At 37.5% G+C, this 21062-nt stretch overlaps 1 long non-coding RNA gene and 1 pseudogene across 1 annotated transcript in view; one reads left to right on the top strand and one right to left on the bottom strand.

Moving 5' to 3' along the window:
- The window catches only part of LOC123858790 (uncharacterized), a 222018-nt gene that overhangs the window by 87084 nt on the left and 113872 nt on the right, over positions 1-21062 (top strand). The gene's annotated exons all lie outside the window — the stretch shown is intronic.
- Positions 19709-20623, bottom strand: LOC123860494 (homeobox protein NANOG-like; annotated as a pseudogene).

The raw sequence follows: 21062 nt of genomic DNA, 5'->3' as shown, positions 1-21062 counted from the left end.
ATAATCTGACAGTATTTACCAAAATTAAGCCAAATGTCTAACAGTCCTACTCCAGAGTAGTGCAGAGTTGAAGGCACCTTCCACAATTATGTGAGTGGTGAACACAGTTATGCACCTACTAGATTTTCCTTCAATGAAGGATTTGTTATACTATGTGCTAAGATTGTTGTCAGTAAACAACCTTCAGTCTCAGCTCCTTCAGAGCACACCAAGGTCTCAGCTGCACAAAAACTAGCCCAAGTCTGTTTATGGAAGGCCCACATCCAATGACTCATTGATGCAGATATATAAAGCTTTGGACATCTCTGTCCAGTTGAGAAAAACTGAAAGACCATTCTACCTCCAGAGCTTCTACCAAAATTATTGTTGGGTTGGTTTCACAGCTTCATTTTTCCTCCACTCCCTCCCACTTCCTTCCATTCATTCCTTAATAAAACACTTGCATGCTAAACTCTATATTAAAACAAGTTTCCAAGGGAAGCCCAACCTGTCTGAGAAAGCAGATGAGAAAGATGAAGTTTTGAAGCTGCATCACTTGCTACCCAGACAACAATGAGGATTTCATCACTAGCTGTAGGTGAAGCAGTGAACCCTGACATAAAGTAGAGAATTGGGATCATATATTGGAAGGGGATGTATTAGCCAATATGGTACATTAGGGATTTGGGAAATCATGAGGAACTGGCAGCTATAAGGAAAACAAAATTAGCCATTGTTAAGCTCTATTGATATTTTAGAAACAACTATAACAAAAAGCTGATCTCATTTGTAGAATTTTTACTTCTAGTTCTTGAAACTTTGGGCTCTGCTAGTTTAAAGACCTTACTTCTCAAATGGGATATCTTTCTGTCAAGGAAACAGACATTGAATTTTAAGTGGTAACTGTTGCCTGAGGACTTCAGGCTCCTTGTTCCAAGGGACCAGAGGGCAAGAAAAGGAGTCCCTATCCAGGCTGGGATAAAAGGTCTTGATTAGGAAGTGGGGCTACTGTTTCACAATGAGGAAAGGGGGTGGTATGTTTGTCAGCCAGATCATCCAATTAAGGGTCTCTTTTGATGGTAAATGGACAAGTTCATCAAACTTGGCCTGAAAAAAAAGTATGATGATCATGGGATCAGAAGTCTCAGAGATGGGGTTTTGGGTCATGCCACTTACACATAAGCCAGCAGGATGGCAGAGGTGTTGCTAAGGATGTGGGATGGATAGTAGATGAAGGAGATGATGAGACCAGCAACAACTGTGGGCACTGGTTTTCTTTTTCTGATTCCCCTAAAGAAGAGAGGTTCATCAGAATGCCAGTGGAACTGCTTCCAGAATTGTGTTTGAAGAGGTGGATCCAAACAACTAAAGGAATGAACTATGCTATGCCACCCAGTCTCTCTCAAGGAAGGACATGTCGATGGTGATGCTGGGAGTGTTCTCCTCAGAAAGCCTTCTGCTGTCAGTTTAGGGATTGTGCAAGGTTACACCCCTTCCTGTGTGGCCCTCATTCATCAAACTATAGATCTAGAAATATAAAAGCCTGGTCATTCTGGCCAAGAGAAAGATATTTCACTTTAATATAAGAGAGACTTGAATATGTTTAAATGCTTTTGAAAAGAAGCCAATAGGCAGGAGAAATTTCTTCAAAAAGCAGAAGAAGGCAGGCGGGATATGAGATTCAGATCACAGGTGATATTATAACATGGGATCATGTCTTAATATTAGTTAAGAGGCACAATTGAGTATAATAATATTTCCATGAAAAGCATCACCATTACCTTCACTGAATTTTAAAAATCACACTTGTAATATATGATAACAATTACAGTTAAATCATTTAATGTTGTCTGTATTTGAATATTTGACACATTATAGCAATTTGATATTGTCATCAAATTATCAGTATGATAGTATTACCCCCAAATTGAGGTATCTGCAATATAATACAATATTGTAACTATGCTTAAATTTTTATTTTAACAATTTTTCCTTATGAATTTTGACTGAATTAGGCCATGGTTGTTGGCAAAAACCTTACATTGGCTCTGGGCTTCATACCAAGTATTGTGTCTTTACATAGAAATAAAGCAAAACTTCTTGTATATAGATCACTGGGGAATGGGGCTGATTTGGATATATGGGAATCCTGAAAGCTTGGCTCTCTTTCAGCCATGTGGCCGCTTGCTCTGCCCCCTTCTGGCTAGCCCCATTTCTGCTTTGGGAACTCATCCCACCACTGCTTCATGCCAGTTTTTCTTTAGATCCAGCTGGCCCTAACTCTGCTGCTGGCTCTGGCTGTTCCATGTTTCTATGACAGACTAAGTCTTCTATTTCCAACATGGCTGGCCCCATCTTTATTTCTGGTCTCAGGCCAGACTCAAATTTATGCAGATAAACTGGAAATTTGGGTGTGGTTAAACAGAGTTGGGGAGGGTATTTGGGATTGTCTTAAAGCCCATCAAATTTTACAATTTATTCATCATAAGATCAGTAGTATTCTATCTTCAAAGGGAAATTATTTCCTGTCATTCTTCCCCCTTCACCAGGCTTCCATCTCCCACTGGCTGAAAATCTGGAGGGGCATGGTCCTGGACATTCTTTTGAGTTAGATTGGTGCAATATAGCATCACCACCACTCTAACACATTTTGTTGAGATTTAAATTTATCACAAAGTGTCAGACACTAGCCATCTCTAGAAAGTAGCTACCGTACACTTTGGTTTCTCTGAATCCTAAGGCACTCTCAAGCCAAGCAAGAAATGTCGATAAGCAGTGCAGAAGGAATCTCTTTACCATCTGTACTTGGGGATTTTTAGTCTCAAATATCCAGCAGATAGTTAGGCAACTTGTTTGAAATAAAAAGCAAAGTTGTAACTGCAAAAACTCCCAAATGCCCCTCTTTTTATCTGCCAGTGTTGAAACTATTTAATAAAAATAAATCAAATTTAGAGATTAAGTGGAACAGTATTTTAACAGAATGTAATGACCATGCTAATATACAGCTGTAATTTTAGTCTATTTGTATACTTAGAGATATAAATATATTGCTCATTTTTATTACATAAATCTAATTTAAGAAACATTACAGATGCAAAATAAATCAAGTGATTGTATTTAAAGATCCTATAATGATTTATAAAAGCAGTTGTTTAAGAACCTATGGAAACTAAAATAGGTTAAATGTAACTGCATGTACTAATTTGTGAAATGAGAATTTTTTGCCTTCCTTAATTCCAGGTTTAAAAAAAAAAAAAAAAAACAGGCCAGAATTTTCACCATCTGTTTCTAAACTGCACAGATGGTTGCAAATTTAAGTCTGTTGTAAAAGCGTATTGCTTAGTGGGCTGTCCACAGTGTTCTCTGATAAGTGTCAAATAAATCAATCGCCAATTTATAGTAGCAGTAACTTTTCATCTACCTAACAATGGTACTAGAACCCATTAACCCATGCAGAATCTCAGTCTTTTCCTAGCTAACTCCCTGATGCTTCTTTCTCACCTGATTCTCTCCCCCAGGTTAGAAAAATCATGACAGTCAAATTCCCGTGTGTCTTATTACCCAAATTAAATGTGTGTAGTATTAAAATGGTGAGATAGCATACCTGATTGAATGGCATGACATGAAACTTAAATACATATGAGTACCTGTAATTGTTCACTGTGAGAAGGATTGCTTTATTGTCACTAATATAAAATTGAAAATATGAATTAATCTATTCCAATTTGGTCATGCTGACCTATTTTTTGTTAGTATGTTGGTTTTGCTTTGTTCAGTAGTGGTAGTTGGAAAAAAGAAGTAGCCATCCCACAAGTAGGTGTAGTGAAGAGTAAGGGACAAAATTCCTCCATGTATAATACATGGCACATATATACTGCAAAGCAGAAAAAAAGTTCTGTCATACAACTTGTTCTGAACTTGATGTGGCTGTGTCTCTTTCTGTTTTTTTCTTGTCCTTGGCAACCTTGGCAAACACTTTGGCTATAACTTTCACGTGAAGAAAATTTAACAGCATTCCACCTTGAGGATTCGGCTGAACATCTACTTGTCAGGAGGCCACAAATCCTCCAAAGTAGGACATTAAATCATTTATGGTTTAAGCTTTGATCACTTTCTCTAAACTTAGGGGCTATTGGACTTCATAGATTCTTATATTTCCTTTATCTGAGAGGAGTGTCTGTTTGATATTTTATTCAACTCACATTTCTTGAATACCTTTTATTGCTTATGCACCAATGATAATTCATTTTTGATATGTATTACCTAAATGTCCATTAATTTCATCCACCAAAACCCACTTCTAAAATTAATTGTGTGGATACAAGAGTCTCTGGTATTAATGTCTGCTTAGTAAGTTGCCTTTCTTCCTAGTGCTACTTCAGGATCCCTGGCGTGTAAATTTCTAATTACAGCAACTCACTGCCACCAAGTAGTGATGTAAACAGTCTAACTATACATTCGTATATTCTGTCTCTGGTCATGTCTATGCATAGCTAGACTAGTTTGTCCTTGGCAGGGATTTGAATGTGAGAAAGCATCGCATTTGCCCTCAAGTAATTCCTTATTAGCATTTAATTTTCTTGAAATTCTCTCTTCCTTCATCTTGGGTGAAAGCTGCTGAAGAACTGAAAATTTTCAGCCGACCCTAGCAAGATCTTAGTTCCCAAACTGGTCCTCCCCTCTTCCTGATCAAAAATCAGCCAATTAATGGCTAAACCAATTAATGGCTAACTGCAGTCTTGGTCTTGAGGTCTTGCACCCTATCTCATCATTAACACATTCCCCATGCCTTCTGAGAATTTTAACAGTGAACAGTTCTTGAAACAAAACTGGACTTTGATTGATCTTCCTCAGTTTGTTCCATGAAATCTTTAATTATCTGTCATTATTAATAAGTTACTGTACTAATGGTTTCGGGTTGATTTTCCTCCTTCCCTTTTTGTGAACCTCTTCCAAATTTTGGGGCTTCTGGACAAATTATCCTGTATTCCATGCAGCTAGTGTAAAGAAAATGATGTGCTGTTTGTTGAATACTTTATACTATTTTTAGTAATAAATATTTACATAGTACTTACCACATGCACTGTTCTAAGATCTTTAAAAGTATTAACTACTGGGGCACCTGGGTGGCTCATTTGGTTAAGCATCCAACTCTTGATTTCTGCTCAGGTCATGAGATCAAGTTCCACATTGTGATCCACACCAGGTGTGGAGCCTGCTTAGGATTCTCTCTCTCCCTTTTCCCCTGCCACTTCTCAGCACCCCACCCCAGCTCACTCATGCTCTCTCTCTAAAAAAAAAAAGTATTAATTACTATAATCCTCATAACTATCCTATAATATAGATACATATATTATCTTGATTTGAAATATGAGTAAACTGAGGCACAGATAAATTAAGAATTTTGTTCAAGGTCACACAGCTAGTAAGTGGCTTAGCTGAAGTTCAAAACAAAATAATCTGATTCCAGAGAATGTGGTGTTAATTACTTATAGCACATAACATATCAATCAATGATTGATTAATAGAATGATAATTATTGATTAATCAATAATTTCTTATTCATTTGTCTTATTTTCTTCTCCAAGTGATTACCAGAAAATGAGAGGTAATTTTTATCTTCAGCCATCCAACATCTAAAGAATTACCAAGACTTTCTATCCTGCAAGACTGCATTCCCTTTCCATAGGTGATTACTAAGGAAATGTTACTGTCATCCTATGGGCTTCTAAGGCAATCAAACTGCCTTACCTAGGAGGGAAGAGAAATCTAGAGGGTGGAGGGAGGAGTGACCTTCAAGAATGCCAAAGAAGAATAGAGAATTCCTAGAGTTTGGGGGCATTTGAGAGAGTGAAGCCCTTTGAGGAGGTAGTATTTATTGGCATTGATACAAGGATCCTTGCAGATCACAAATTAGTTCTGCAGTGTTGCAGAAACTAAGATGACCAACATCCAATTGAACATAAATGGACTGACTCCTGTAAAGACAAAGCCATGGAGTTTTAAATATACCTAAACAAAGTTACTTGTTTTTCATTAGAAGTGGGTTTTATTTTTTATTTTTTTGTTCCCAGACTTATTGAGATATAATTGACACTAACACTCTGTAAGTTTAACATGTACAACGAGATGATTTGATACATGTATGGATTGTGAGATAATTACCACAATAGGGTTAGTTAACACTTCTATCACTTCACATAATTACAATTCTTATTTTGTGGTGTAAACATTTAAGATCTAGTCTTTTAACAATTTTCAATTATATAATACAGTATTATTAACTATAATCACCATGCTGTGCATTAAACCCTAAGAACTTACTCATCTTATAACTGAAAGTTTATACTCTTTGACACAAATCTTCCCATTTTCCCTACCCTCAACCCCTGGCAATCATCCTTCCCTCTGGTTTCAGTGAGTTTGACTTTTTTAAATTCCACATATAAATGATATATATAGTATTTGTTTTTTTCTGTCTGACTTTTTTCACTTAGTATAATGCCTTCGAGGTTCATCATGTTGTCTCAAATGGCAAGATTTCATTCTATTTGTGGCTGAATAATATACCATTCTGTATATATACACAACACTTTTCTTTATCCATTTATCTGTTGATGGACACTTAGTTGCTTCCATATCTTGGCTCTTGTAAATAATGCTACAATGAACATAGGGGTGCATATATATTTTCAAATTAGTGTGAGTATTTTTTAAGATTTTATTTATTCATCTAAGAGAGAGAGAGAAAGAGAGCATAAGCAGGGGGAGCAGCAGAGGGAGAAACAGGCTCCCCGCTGAGCAGGGAGTCTGATGCAGGGCTCGATCCCAGAACCCTGAGATCATGACCTGAGCTGAAGGCAGATGCTTAACCAACTGAGCGACCCAGGCACCCCAAATTAGTGTTTTTGTTTTCTTCAGATAGGTACTCAAAAGTGGAATCAATGGATCATATGGTATTTCCATTTTTAATTTTTTGAGGAACCTCCATACAGTTTTCCATAGTGGCTGCACCAGTTTACATCCCCACGAACAGTGCAGAAGTGTTCATTTTTCACCATATCCTTGCCAATATTTATTATTTCTTGTCTTTTTGGTAATAACTATCCTAACAGGTGTGAGGTGATATCTTATTGTGGTTTTGCTTTGCATTTCCAGATAATTAGTGACGTTGAAAATTTTTCCATGTACCCATTGGCCATTTGTATGTCTTCTTTGGAAAAATGTCTATTTAGGTGCTCTATCCATTTCTCAACTAGATAGTGTTTGCTTTTCTGCTCTTGAGTTGTATCGAGTTTGTTACATATTTTGGGTATCAACCCCTTATCAGATAGATGATTTGGAAATACTTTTTTTTCATTATGTAAGTTGCCATTTCATGTAGTTGATAGTTTCTTATGCAATACTCTGTACTCTGGGTGCAGTGAGGGAGAAATGAGCCCATCTGGCAGCATCCCATGCAGCTAGGGAAGCAGGGCACTCACTCACTTACATTCTCTCACCTCCTCCTGTGGGAAAAATCAGGGGCCAAGAAGAGCTTCCCTAGCACTGGGTTGTGCCACCTTGGGGGAGAGCTGATGTTGGTAAAGTCAAATTATTCAGCTTACCCTTTCCAGTGTGTCCAATCTCAGATTTTTTTTTTTCTCCTGCAGTGTGCTGGAACTTCTCTGCTGGGCTCCTGGACTTTCACAAAGGCTCCATGGTCCCTGAGTGATTATCTAAATCAGTGATGGCCAGGGACTCCCAGACCATGGCCAAGAAGGGCTGGAGCTGGTTCACAGTTCCTATCAGGGTCCACAGCCAGGATTAGGGTATGTGTGCTTCTTCCACGATGCACAAGTGGGCTAGATTCCTCCTGGTCCTTTGGTATAAAGAGCTGGTGACAGAACCAAAGCCAAAATGGCTATAGCCAAATATTCAGGGATATGGAGCTATTTCCAGATCTATAGATAGGATCACAGGTCAGCACATCAACTGCTTGGCTATGGGCTTTTCTTCTCAAAATGGCTCTCCTGGATTTGGACTGTACCAGGATTTCACAATCTCTTTACCCAAATCCCACAGCTCTCACAAAGGTACTTTTGTCCGTAGATGGATGCCAAGTTGTTATTGTTGAGGGGAATATGAGCAAGGGATGTCTTATCTGGCCCTCTTCTTGTTCTGTTCTAAACTTTCTGCACTGTGTAAGCCTGAGTATACTTTCATGACTTAAGGCCAAGGAGGGGTTGCTATTAAGGACTGATGTTTGGATACCTTCCACACACAGGCCACTGGAGGCTTGAGATTTAGAACTAGCTTTAATTTGATGAAATATATGTTTGCTTTAAATTGTATGTGTGTGTGTATGTGTGTGTGTGTGAAATTTTTAAAACATAAAAATGTGGCCACAGTATGCATGCTATTTTATAATTTGACATTTAACTTATCAACTCTTCTTGTTATTAGATTTATATGTCATTGTTTATTCAAAAACTCTTGTTAGATGTTATATATTTTCTAACTTTGTTACTAGTAATGTAGCCATGAATATTTTAATAGATAAACTTTTTTTAATTTACCCTTTTACTTCTAAGATAATTTGCTAAATCTAATTATTTTGGAAATTCTGTTGCTAGGTCAAAATGATTTTGTAACATTTTGTGGTCTTTTTTTTTTTTAATTCAATTAGCCAACATATAGTACATCATTAGTTTCAGATATAGTGTTCAATGATTCATCAGTTGCATATAACACCCAATGCTCATCATGTCACATGCACTTCTTAATGTCCATCACACAGTTGCCCCATCCCCCAACCCACCTCCCCTTCCACAACCCTTAGTTTGTTTCCCAAAGTTGAGTCTCTTATGGTTTGTCTCCCTCTCTGATTTCTTCCCATTCAGTTTTCCTTCCCTTCCCCTATGATCCTCTGCACTATTTCTTATATTCCACATATGAGTAAAACCATATGACAATTGTCTTTCTCTGATTGACTTATTTCACTCAGCAAAATACCCTCCAGTTCCATCCATGTTGATGTAAATGGTAGGTATTCATCCTTCTGATGGCTGAGTAATATTCCATTGTATATATAAACCACATCTTCTTTATCCATCCATCCATTGAGGGACATCTCAGCTCCTTCCAGTTTGGCTATTATGGACTTTGCTGCTATGAATATTGGGTTATAGGTGCCCTTTTGTTTCACCACATCTGTATTATTATGGTAAATACCCAGTACGGCAATTGCTGGGTCATAGGGTAGCTCTATTTTTAACTTCTTGAAGACCCTCCATATTGTTTTTCAGAGTGGCTGTACCAACTTGCATTCCCACCAACAGTGTAAGAGGGTTCCCCTTTCTCCATATCCTCACCAACATTTGTTGTTTCCTGTCTTGTTAATTGTAGCCATTTCTGACTGGTGTGAGGTGGTATTTCATTGTGGTTTTGATTTATATTTCCCTGATGCCGTGTGATAGTAAGCATTTTTTCATGTGTCTGTTGGCCATTTGTGTCTTCTTTGAAGAAATGTCTGTAATGTCTTCTGCCCATTTCTTGTCTGGATTCTTTGTTTTTTGGGTGTTGAGTTTCATAAGTTCTTTATAGATCTTGGCTACCAGCCCTTTATCTGATATGTCATTTGCAAATATCTTCTCCCATTTGGTAGGTTGCCTTTTAGTTTAGTTTAGTTTTTTTTTTTTTTTAAGATTTTATTTATTTATTTATTTGACACACAGAGAGAGAGACCACAAGCAGGGGGAGCTGCAGGCAGAGGGAGAAGGAGAAGCAGGCTCCCTGCCAAATAGGGAGTCCAATTTGGGGCTTGATCCTAGGACCCTGGGATCATGACCTGAGCTGATGGCAGACACTTAACCGACTAAGTCACCAGGTTGCCTTTTAGTTTTATTAACTGTTTCCTTTGCTGTGCAGAACCTTTTTATCTTGATGAAGTCCCAATAGTTCATTTTTGCTTTTGTTTCCCTTGCCTTTAGAGATATATCTTGCAAGAAGCTGGTGCGGGCGAGGTTGAAGAGATTGCTGCCTTTGTTCTCCTCTAGGATTTTGAAAGATTCCTGTCTCACATTAAGGTCTTTCATCCATTTTGAGTTTTCTTTGTGTATGGTGTAAGAGAATGGTCCAGCTCCATTTTTCTGCATGTGGCTTTCCAATTTACCCAGCACCATTTATTGAAGAGACTGCATTTCTTGCTTTGGATATTCATTCTTTCCTGCTTTGTTGAAGATTAGTTGACTATAGAGTTGAGGGTCCATTTCTGGGTTCTCTATTCTGCTCCATTAATCTATGTGTCTGTTTTTGTGCCAGTACCATGCTGTCTTGTTGATCACAGCTTTGTAAAATAACTTGAAGTCAGGCATTGTGATACCCCCAGCTTTGGTTTTCTTTTTCTTTTTTTAAGATTTTATTTATTTATTTGAGAAAGAGAGAGTGAGAGAGAGCAGGAGGGGAGGGAGAAGCAGACTCCCTGCCAAGCTGGGAGCCCAAAACAGGGCTCGATCCAGGACCCTGGGACCATGACTGAGCCGAAGGCAGATGATTAACCAACTGAGCCACCCAGGAGCCCCTGATTTTCTTTTTCAACATTCCTCAGGCTATTTGTGGCCTTTTCTGATTCCATACAAATTTTAGGATTGTTTGTTCCAGCTCTGTGAAAAATGTCAATGGTATTTTGATAGGGATTGCATTGAATCTGTAGATTGCTCTGGGTAGCATAGACATTTTAACAATATTTATTCTTTCAATCCATTAGCATGGAATGTTTTTCCATCTCTTTGTGTCTTCCTCAGTTTCTTTCATAAGTGTTCTGTAGTTTTTAGTGTACAGATCCTTTACCTCTTTGGTTAGGTTTATTCCTAGGTATCTTATAGGTTTTGGTGCAATGGTAAATGGGATTGATTCCTTAATTTCTCTTTCTTCAGTCACATTGTTAGTGTATAGAAGTGCAACTAATTTATGTGTGTTGATTTTGTATCCTGCCACATAGCTGAGTCACTTTATGAGTTCTAGCAATTTTGGAGTTGAGTCTTTTGGGTTTTCCACCTAAAGTATCGTGTCATCTGCGAAGAGTGAGAGTTTGACTTCTTTGCTACTTTGAATGCCTTTTATTTCTTTTTGTTGATTGATTGCTGAAGCTAGGACTTCTAGTACTATGTTGAACAACAGTGGTGAGAGTGGGCATCCCTCTCATGTTCCTGACCTTAGGGGAAAAGCTCTCAGTTTTTCCCCATGGAGAATAATATTTACTGTGAGCTCTTCACAGATGGCTTTTATGGTATTGAGGTATGTTCCCTCTATTCCTACACTGTGAAGAGTTTTAATCAATAAAGGATGCTGTATTTTGTCAAATGCTTTTTCCGGACCAATTGAGAGGATCATATGGTTCTTGTCTTTTCTTTTATTAATGTGATCTATCACGTTGATTGATTTGTGAATGTTGAGCCACCCTTGTATCCCAGGAATAAATCCCACTTGGTCATGGTGAATAATCCTTTTAATGTACTGTTGGATCCTTTGTCTAGTATCATAGTGAGTATTTCAGCATCCATGTTCATCAGGGATATTGGTCTGCAATTTTCCTTTTTGATGGGGTCTTTGGTTTTGAGATCAGGGTAATGCTGGCCTCATTGAACGAGTTTGAAAGTTATCCTTCCACCTCTATTTTTTGAAACAGCTTCCGTAGAATAGGTATTATTTCTTTAAATGTTTGGTAGAATTCCCCTGGGAAGCTGTCTGTCCCTGGACTCTTCTTTTTAGGGAGGTTTTTGATTAGTGCTTCAATTTCTTTGCTGGTTATTGGTTCGTTCAGATTTTCTATTTCTTCCTGTTTCAGTTTTGGTGTTTTATATATCTCTAAGAATGCGTCCATTTCTTCCAGATTGCCTAATTTGTTGGCATATAGTTGCTCATTCTATGTTCTTAAAATTGTTTGTATTTCCTTGATGTTAATCATGATCTTTCCCCTTTCATTCATGATTTTATTAATTTGGGTCCTTTCTCTTTTCTTTTTGATAAGTCTGGCTAGAAGTTTATCAATCTTATTAATTCTTTCAGAGAACCAGCTTCTAGTTTCATTGATCTGTTTTACTGTTCTTCTAGTTTCTATTTCATTGATTTCTGCTCTATTCTTTATTATTTCTCTTCTCCTCCTTTGTTTAGGCTTTATTTGCTGTTCTTTCTCCAGGTCCTTTAGGTGTTAGGTTAACTTGTGTATTTGGGATTTTTCTATTTTTTGAGAGAGGCTTTTATTGCAATGTACTTCCCTCTTAGGACTGCCTTTGCTGTATCCCAAAGATTTTGAACAGTTGTGTTTTCATTCTCATTAGTTTCCATGAATTTTTAAAATTCTTCTTTAATTTCCTGGTTGACCCATTCATTCTTTAGTAGGATGCTCCTTAACCTTCCAGTATTTGAGTTCCTTCCAAATTCCCTCTTGTGATTGATTTCAAGTTTCAAAACACTGTGCTCTGAAAACAGGCAGGGAATAATCCCGATCTTTTGGTATCATTTGAGACTTGATTTGTGACCCAGTATGTGATCTATTCTGGAGAAGTTCCATGTGCCCTCGAGAAGAATGAGTATGCTGTTGTTTTAGGATGGAATGTTCTGTATATATCTGTAAAATCCATCTGGTTCAGTGTGTCATTCAAAGCCCTTGTTTCTTTGTTGGTCTTCTGCTTAGATTATCTATCCATTGCTGTGAGTGCGGTGTTAAAGTCCCTTACTCTTAATGTAGAGTTATCAATTTCTTTTGTGTTTCTTTACTTTGGTTATTAATTGGTTTATATAATTGGCTGCTCCCATGTTGGGGGCATAAATATTAAAATTGTTAGATCTTCTTGTTGGATAGACCCTTTAAGTATGATATAGTGTCCCTCTTCATCTCTTACTACAGTCTTTGGTTTAAAATCTAATTTGTCTAATATAAGGATTGCTATCCCAGCTGTCCTTTTTATCCAATCTGATACCTTATGTCTTTTGATTGGAGCATTTAGCCCATTTAAATTCAGAGTAACTATTGAAAGATATGAATTTAGTGCCCTTGTATGGCCTGTAAAGTCCCTTTTTCTCTAGATTGTCTCTGTTTCTTTCTGGTCTGTGTTACTCTTGGGCTCTCTCTTTACTTACAGGATGCCCCTTAATATTTCTTGCAGGGATGGCTTGGTGGTCACATATCCTTTCAGTTTCTGTCTGTTCCGGAAGCTCTTTATGTTTCCTTCTGTTCTGAATAACAGCCTTGCTGGATAATGTATTCTTGGCTGCATGTTCTTCTCATTTAATACACTGAATATATCATGCCAGGTCTTTCTGGCCTGCCAGGTCTCTGTGGATAGGTCTGATATCAGTCTAATGTTCCTACCTCTGTAGGTTAAGAACCTCTTGTTTCCAGCTGCTTTCAGGATTTTCTCTTTTTCTTTGAAATTTGCAAGCTTCATTATTATATGACGGGGTGTTGATCTATTTTTATTGATTTGGGGAGGTGTCCTCTCTACTCCTTGGACAAGAATGCTTTTTTCCTTCCCTAGATTAGGGAAATTCTCGGCTATGATTTGCTCAAATATACCTTCTGGTCCCCTCTCTCTCTTCACCCTCAGGCACTTACATAATTCTGACGTTGGTACATTTCATGGCATCACTAATTTCTCAAAACCTCTCTTCATGGGTTATTAGTTGTTTTTCTCTCTTTTCCTCAGCTTCCTTCCTTACCATCAACCTGTTGTCTAGGTCACTTACTCTCTCTTCTGCCTCATTCACCCTAGCTGCTAGATCATCCAATGTAGACTGCGTATCAGTTAAAGCATTTTTAATTTTGGCCTGATTAGATTTCATTTCTGCACTAAGAGATTCTGTAGTGTCTTTTATGCTTTTGTCACGCCCAGCTATTAACTTTATAATTGTTATCCTGAATTCCATCTCTGACATCTTACTTACATCCATATCAATTAGATCTGTGGCAGAAAATATTACCTCTGGTTCTTTTTTTGTTGTGAATTCCTCCTGCTAGTCATTTTGCCCAGAGAAGAATGGATGAGCAAGTGAGCAGAATCAAAAGTATCAACCATGACCCAAGCAACATACACACTAGACAAATCAGAAAATGTCAGAAACCAAAACAGAAAAGCAAACAAAACAAAACAAAACAAAGTAAAAACAAAAAAAAGGAGAAGGGGAGAGAGAATATAACCTCACAGGGTGGGCAAAACAGGATGATCCACTTGTTCCTGAGTGAATTTTGGTCTCTGTGTTAGAAGACACTAACTCCCAAAATTGCAAGGAAAGCAGAATATCTATCTATCTATCTATCTATATATATACACACACAAAAATAAAATTGAGTAGAGAGAAAGGAGGCCAAAAATGAAGCATATATCTATAAAATGTAGATGGAAAAAATAAAAGTTAAAAAGCAACTAAAAAAACAGAGTTGATAAAATAAGAAACTAGGTGAAAAGGGAAAAAAGAAAAAAAAGAAATGGGAAATTTTAGACTAAAAGATAAACGAATCATGAGAAAAACCTCGAGTTCTATATACTATTTTCCCCTAGCGCTGGAGTTTTACAGTCTTGTGGGATCCATAAACTTGTCATGCACCTGTTCTTCCAGTTGGTCTTCTGGGGGAGGGGCCTGCTGTGCTGCTTTTCAGGTGTCTTTGCTTGGGTGGAGTTGCACTGCCCCTTGCCATGGGGCCTGGGCTTAGTGTAAGCTGGTTTTCTATGTGGCTTTTGTTTCCTGAAGGCTTTCCACACCTCTTTTGAGGATCAGTATAAAAATGACTGTGCCCCCATTTCTAGCCCCAGAGCTGAAAGATCGCAGACCCCCTTTTCAGTAAACACTCTGGGACAAACGGTCTTAACTTTTGTGTGTGCCAAACTCCGCAGACTCCTGCGGTGCGTGCCCACAGCAGTCCTCCCCGGGGGACCCCGAGAGTCCCGAGTTACTGCCTTTTATAGGGCTCTGGTGCTGAGAGCAGTCTCGGAATCCTGTGTGTACCTGCTCAGCCCCTCCCGGAGGATGGCAGATGGTTCCCGTGTTCCAGTCCATTGTAGGGTTCCAGGCAGAGTGCCGGGCAGCTTGTGGTTTATGGCAACCTGACCTGAGATCCCCCTTCTGGGCTCGCTGACCTTAACCATTTCCCCTGCTCCACTGCTAGGGAACTCTACTGGCTCAGGTACCCCTTCTAGTTCTGTGACTCCTGGGATCCTGAGACCACACTGATCCACCTAGAATTCTGCCTGTTTTATCCCCTAAGCCCCTTTCAGACAGGGATATCTTTAACTGGAGCAGATTTCTAAGGGTTCTGGTTTTGCCCTCTGGGGCTATATCACTTTCCAGTAGCTAGCTTATGGAGGTTCCCTCCCCCATCTCTTTATCTTCTAATATCTCCCCTAAGATACACTTCTCTGCACCTCCTACCTTGTAAAAAGCAGTCACTTTTCTACTTGTAGAATTCCAGATATTTTTTTCTTACATCTCAGGCCGAATTCATGGGTGTTCAGAATGGTTTGATAGTTATCTAGCTAAATTCAAGGGACCAGATGAAACGAGGTCCCCTAATCTTCTGCCATCTTGCCTCCTCCATCTAACATTTTGTGGTCTTTAGAAAGATATTGACTTACATTATTATTAGCTGGTTATAGGAATGTTCATTTCTTCAGATATTTGAAATTTTAATAATTCTGTGCCAAATCTGATATTATTATGAGTGGTATCTCATTGATGATTTATTTTTTGCATTTATTTGATTACTGGGGAGATTTCATGGTTTTATTTATTTTTATGTCAATATTTTTCCTCCTTGGTGGTTTGCCTACTTTGATTCCAGAGCAAATGTTTCTAAGATCTTCTAAAATTATGATATCACCCTTTTTCTTCAATAGCTGTATTCTTTGGCTCAAGAACTATCAATAAATTGTCTCACTTTCTCCTTAAGTTTTATGTTTTCAGGATAAATCTTGAGTATAAACACATATTAATTTTCCTAAGTTAAAGTAACTATTCTGGGACATCAGGGAACATTACAGAAGGGGGAAAAATTCACAACCTGATATAATGACATAGTCTATTTTTCTTGTGAAGATAAACATTTCATTTTTATAGAAATCTGTATTTAAGTTCTCCAAATACATAAAGAACCTCATTACCAGTTGACATATTACAGTGTTGACATACCAAGTAGACTTTGAAGCTGTTTTTTCAACTTTATTTTCTCATATGTGAGTCAAATTACAGAATAAACATACCTGAATATGAAATAAGTTAAAATAAATCATAGACTGGTAAAAGAAAGTTGATAAGAGTAGATATAGAGAGCAATCTTGCTACCCGTGAAGGTTTTCAGCATTTATTATAAGCATTTATTAGACAAGCCTGAAAAAAATTCTTCCTCATTGGTGCTCTGAGATTGGTTGAATCACTATTATAAAACTTATCTGGTAGGCTTGCTAAAGTGTATGCAGGGCTATATGTCATGAAGAATTTATATCAGGGTGTTAAAAGTGATTTGAGAATCCCATTAAAAGAAATAACTTTAATCATCCACAATAACATTGCATTAATTATTGATAAATCTAATCAGTAGTCTGAAATTGCTTACATCTAATATTAATCAGAAAGGCAGATGAATTCCCAGCATGATGACATGCTCTTTTTGCCTTCAAGTACCTTTATAGTGTTATTATTTACATGTTCCTGGGTTGGAGAAAATTTATTTGAGTGAGAATCAGAAAGATTAGATCCTTCAAAGAAATGCCCTCACTGTGGTTGGTTTCCACTCTCAAAATTGGTGTATATAGTATTGTCAATTCATGGAAAACATAACTTCAGTGTTTTTTGTTTTAAACTGATTCTCTTATAAAGTCAAATTATCTTAATATATTTATTTTTGTCTTGATTTCAAGAAGCAAATGGAGAGAAAGGGAGAGAGAGAACTGTATGCAAAATGGCAATATACCCATAACGCAGCTTAAGAAATAAAATATTTCTATCAGAGCACTTTTCCCTAATCCTCTTGGATCATATTCTCCACCCTCCCAATTAGAGTTAATCATCATTTTGAATTTGAATGTGTTTACAAATTTCATTTGCTCCTTTATACTTCATGTATGTATGTATACAAATATACTTTATGTATACATGTATACAAATTAAATTGAAATAATATAGGGTGTCATTTTCTGTTTTAATTTTTACAGAAATTATATCATTATGACTCATATAGCTCTGTATTATTCACTTTCAGAGATGTAGAATGCCCCAGTGTATACATATACCGGAATTTATCATCTATTCTCCTGCCAATAGACATTTAAGTTATTTCTAAATTCCTGAGATTTGAAATACTGCTGCTTTGAACATTCTTGTACATATCTGTAGGAGAAAATATTCAAGTGTTTCTCCAGGGTATAAACCTGGATTGGAATGGCTTGTCTGAAGCGCTTGCAAACTCTTCAACGTTAATAAGTTTTCAGCAACTTGATTTTCAGATGGGATTGTGCTCATTTGCACTCTCACCATCATCAGCTAAAGTTTTCAGTTTGTTCACATTCTAATTAACTTAAAAGGTTTTTTGTTTTGGGGCGCCTGGGTGGCTCAGTCGTTAAGCGTCTGCCTTCGGCTCAGGTCGTGATCCCAGGGTCCTGGGATAGAGTCCCACATCGGGCTCTCTGCTCAGCGGGGAGCCTGCTTCTCCCTCTCCCACTCCCCCTGCTTGTGTTCCCTCTCTCGCTGTGTTTCTCTCTGTCAAATATATAAATAAAATCTTTAAAAAAAAAAAAGGTTTTTGTTTTTGTTTTTGTTTTTTTCTGCCAGTTTGCTATATGTGATAATGATTTTCATTGTGGCTTTCCTCTAAATTTCCATGATATTTGTGAGACTGAGCATTTTTTACTTGTATTGACAATCCCATTTTCTCTTTTGAATTGTATATATTTGTCATGTGCTATTGATATTTAATTGTCTTGGTAATATATTTTGCAGTTAGCTGCCCACATCTGTGATTTTTTTCTTTACTGTTTTTGTTACTGTGTTGTCTTTTGGAGCACTTAAATTTTTATTTAAATACAGCTAAACTGTCAATAGAGTTTCATTTATGGTTTATACTTTTTTGTTTGTATTCTTTAAGAAACCATACATTACTGAAGCTAAAAAGGTATTATATAATTTTTTCTAAATGTTTAAGGTTCTTATTTTTCCTGATAAGGTAATTGTGTATACAATGTGAAATAGGAATCCACTTATATTTTTAAATATATCATTCCAGCATTGTTTTAAAAAATGAGTCCAGCTTTTCCCATTGATGTTTGATTATATCTCACATCACAAATGACACTTTCCTACACACAGATTTTTTTTTAAAGATTTTATTTATTTATTTGTCAGACAGAGAGAGAGCACAGCAGGGGGAGTGGCAGGCAGAGGGAGAAACAAGCTCCCTGTTGAGCAAGGAGCCCAATTGGGACTCAATCCCAGACCCTGGGATCATGACCTGAGCTGAAAGCAGATGCTTAACTAACTGAGCCACCCAGGCACCCCACACAGATATTTTTTATGGTGGCTCCTATTCTGTTCCATTTGTGTGTTGATTTATCTTTACATCAATACTATATTGTCTTTTTTTTTTTCATAACACATGATATCTTATAAGGCAAGTTTATCCACCTACCACACACACCAGTTCTTTTTCTTAAAGAACATTTTGATTATTCTTGATCTTTTACTCTTCTATATAAATTTTAGAATATGTTCCTCCCAACACACACACACAGAATCATAATTGTTATTGGAATTATTTTCTCTTATACACTCATACATGAAATCAAGATTTATTATTTCAAAGCACATTTTCTAACTTTATTACTGATTTTTATATATTGATTTATCTTTAACATATATATTGATCTGTGTTATTAATCTTCTAGCTAAAATCCTTACCTAACTGTCCTATTAAATCTAAAAATGTGTAGCTATCTTGATTTCTAAGTAAATAATTATAAGTCAATACATGAAGATATTTGGTGTTCCAATCTTTAAACTGCTGCTTGTTTTTCTTGCTGCGCTGACTGAATCCTTACTATGATATTTAATACACACTGTGATATTTGGATCTTGTTTTATTCAAACTCTTAAAGCAACATTTCTAACATTTTACTATCCATTATGTTGTTGCCGTAGGCTTTTTTTTTTTTTAAGTGGGTATTTTATTTATTTGTACTTAAACCTATAAACGAATCAGCCAAACTGGTACTATTATCATGATACATTAAAATACAAAACATCTTTCTACAAATACTAGAATAATGAACAAATTAACAGTTCTAGTAAAACATCACAAGGGACAGAGGAAATCAATGAAGCACATTATAGCTTAACCCTTCACCGTTAACAATTGAGGTTATTAACAAGAAAAGCCTCACAATCTCAGAAAATACAAATTATCCTTCATCACATGTCTTTGTATCTTCACTTCCTATTCTTGAGGTTAGATTCTAGAGCCTAAAGATATCCACATTAGGATTGTATCTAGTTATCTATAGCCAGAAACACCTTTTATCATGTTGTCCATAGCAGCCAACGCTACTGAAACCTCTTTGACTCCAATTGTACCCCCTCAATGGACACAATAAATAATAATGGGAAACAGAATATTGAGGCAGAGCTATATAGGACCCTTAAAGACAAAGCCTAGGAGAAGTAATACAGCCACCGCCCAAATTGAGATCAAATAATATACTCATCGTCACACATCTTCAGGCTGTATGTTCTTCACAGAGTAATTTGGGAACAAATTCCTTATTTGCTGGGTACTAAAATACTTCACAGATTGTTGTATTACACTATGGCTTTCCCCAAAAGTTTCTAAGATGGACTCCAAATAGCTGATGGAATTTTGCTGGGACTGGATCTGGGGCTGCAGGGATTCCTCTCCACAGTTCTAGAGCTGATTGTTCCAGGCTTGGGGGCACCAGGTCTGACTGGCCCAGGAGTGGTTGCTCCAAGACTGGCTGTTCCAGGTCTGGTTGCTCCAATTCGGGTTATTCCAGGTCTGGTTGCTCCATATTGGAAGGTTTCCGGAAGTGTTCCTCAGGTATCCCTGGTGGTAGGAATAGAAGCCTGGGTATTCTGTGGTTGCTGTGCTGTTCTGAGTCACACTCTTGCTCTCCTTTGGCCAATGTTTTTTCTGCCACCTCTTACATTTCATTCTCTGGTTCTGGAACCAGGTCTTCACCTGCTTATAACTAAGGTTCAGAATGTTGGAAAGTTCTTGCATCTGCTGGAGACTGAGGTATTTCTGTCTCTGAAATCAATCATTGAGGACATAGAGTTGGGTCTGAGAGAACATAGTCCTGATCTTCCTGATCTTCTGTTTCTTGCTCTAGTTCATATCTTCCTTCCTCACTGTTCTCTCCTCTCCAGAAGTGGGTGGTAGTTTTACCCTGGGACTGGTGGAGGAGTCGGGGCTGTCCTGAACAAGCAGATCCATGGACGAAGGAAGAGGAGAGACAGTCTCCGCGTAGGGTGTCTCAGCAGATGACATTTGCAGGGACGCATAATTTTCTTCAGGCCCATAAATCTCAGGCATTGGAGAAGAGTCCCTAGAACTGGGTGCTTCAGGACCAGGTGGGCACTGGGGCAGAGTTGGATCTGCACTCATGTTGGTGAGTTGAGGGTAGACGGAAAAAAAAAAAAAAGGAGCAAGATTGTAAGAATGGCCCAGGTTTATGGATTTAGGTGGAAGAGCTGAGAGGAGTAGGAACACCTCCAGATGTTAAGAGTCTGAGAAAGACAAGATGAAGTGTGTCACCACCCCAATAGTAAGAGCCAACCAGCCCAATGGAGCCTGCCATAGGCTTTTTGATAGACACATTTTATTACCCTAAGAAATTTGGTTTGTTCCTTGATTGCTGAAAAGTTGTTTATATGTATTTTTAATTTTAATGTTGAATGTATAACTTCAGTCAAATACTTTTTTCTGAACCTAGTGAGATAATCCTTTTCTTTACATGGTCTATGCAGCTTTAAGCAATGATGGGATATATAATCTCTAGCTGGTTGGCCATGATCCCAGCTAAAACGTTATGGGTTATGGATTA

This window comes from Mirounga angustirostris, unplaced genomic scaffold (assembly GCF_029215605.1).
Source record: "Mirounga angustirostris isolate CCGP_5_RB_7025 unplaced genomic scaffold, mMirAng1.0.hap1 SCAF_4, whole genome shotgun sequence".
NCBI classification, from domain to species: domain Eukaryota; kingdom Metazoa; phylum Chordata; class Mammalia; order Carnivora; family Phocidae; genus Mirounga; species Mirounga angustirostris.
Note: the sequence above shows the minus strand (reverse complement) of the source record. Positions and strands in the feature narration are given on the sequence as shown.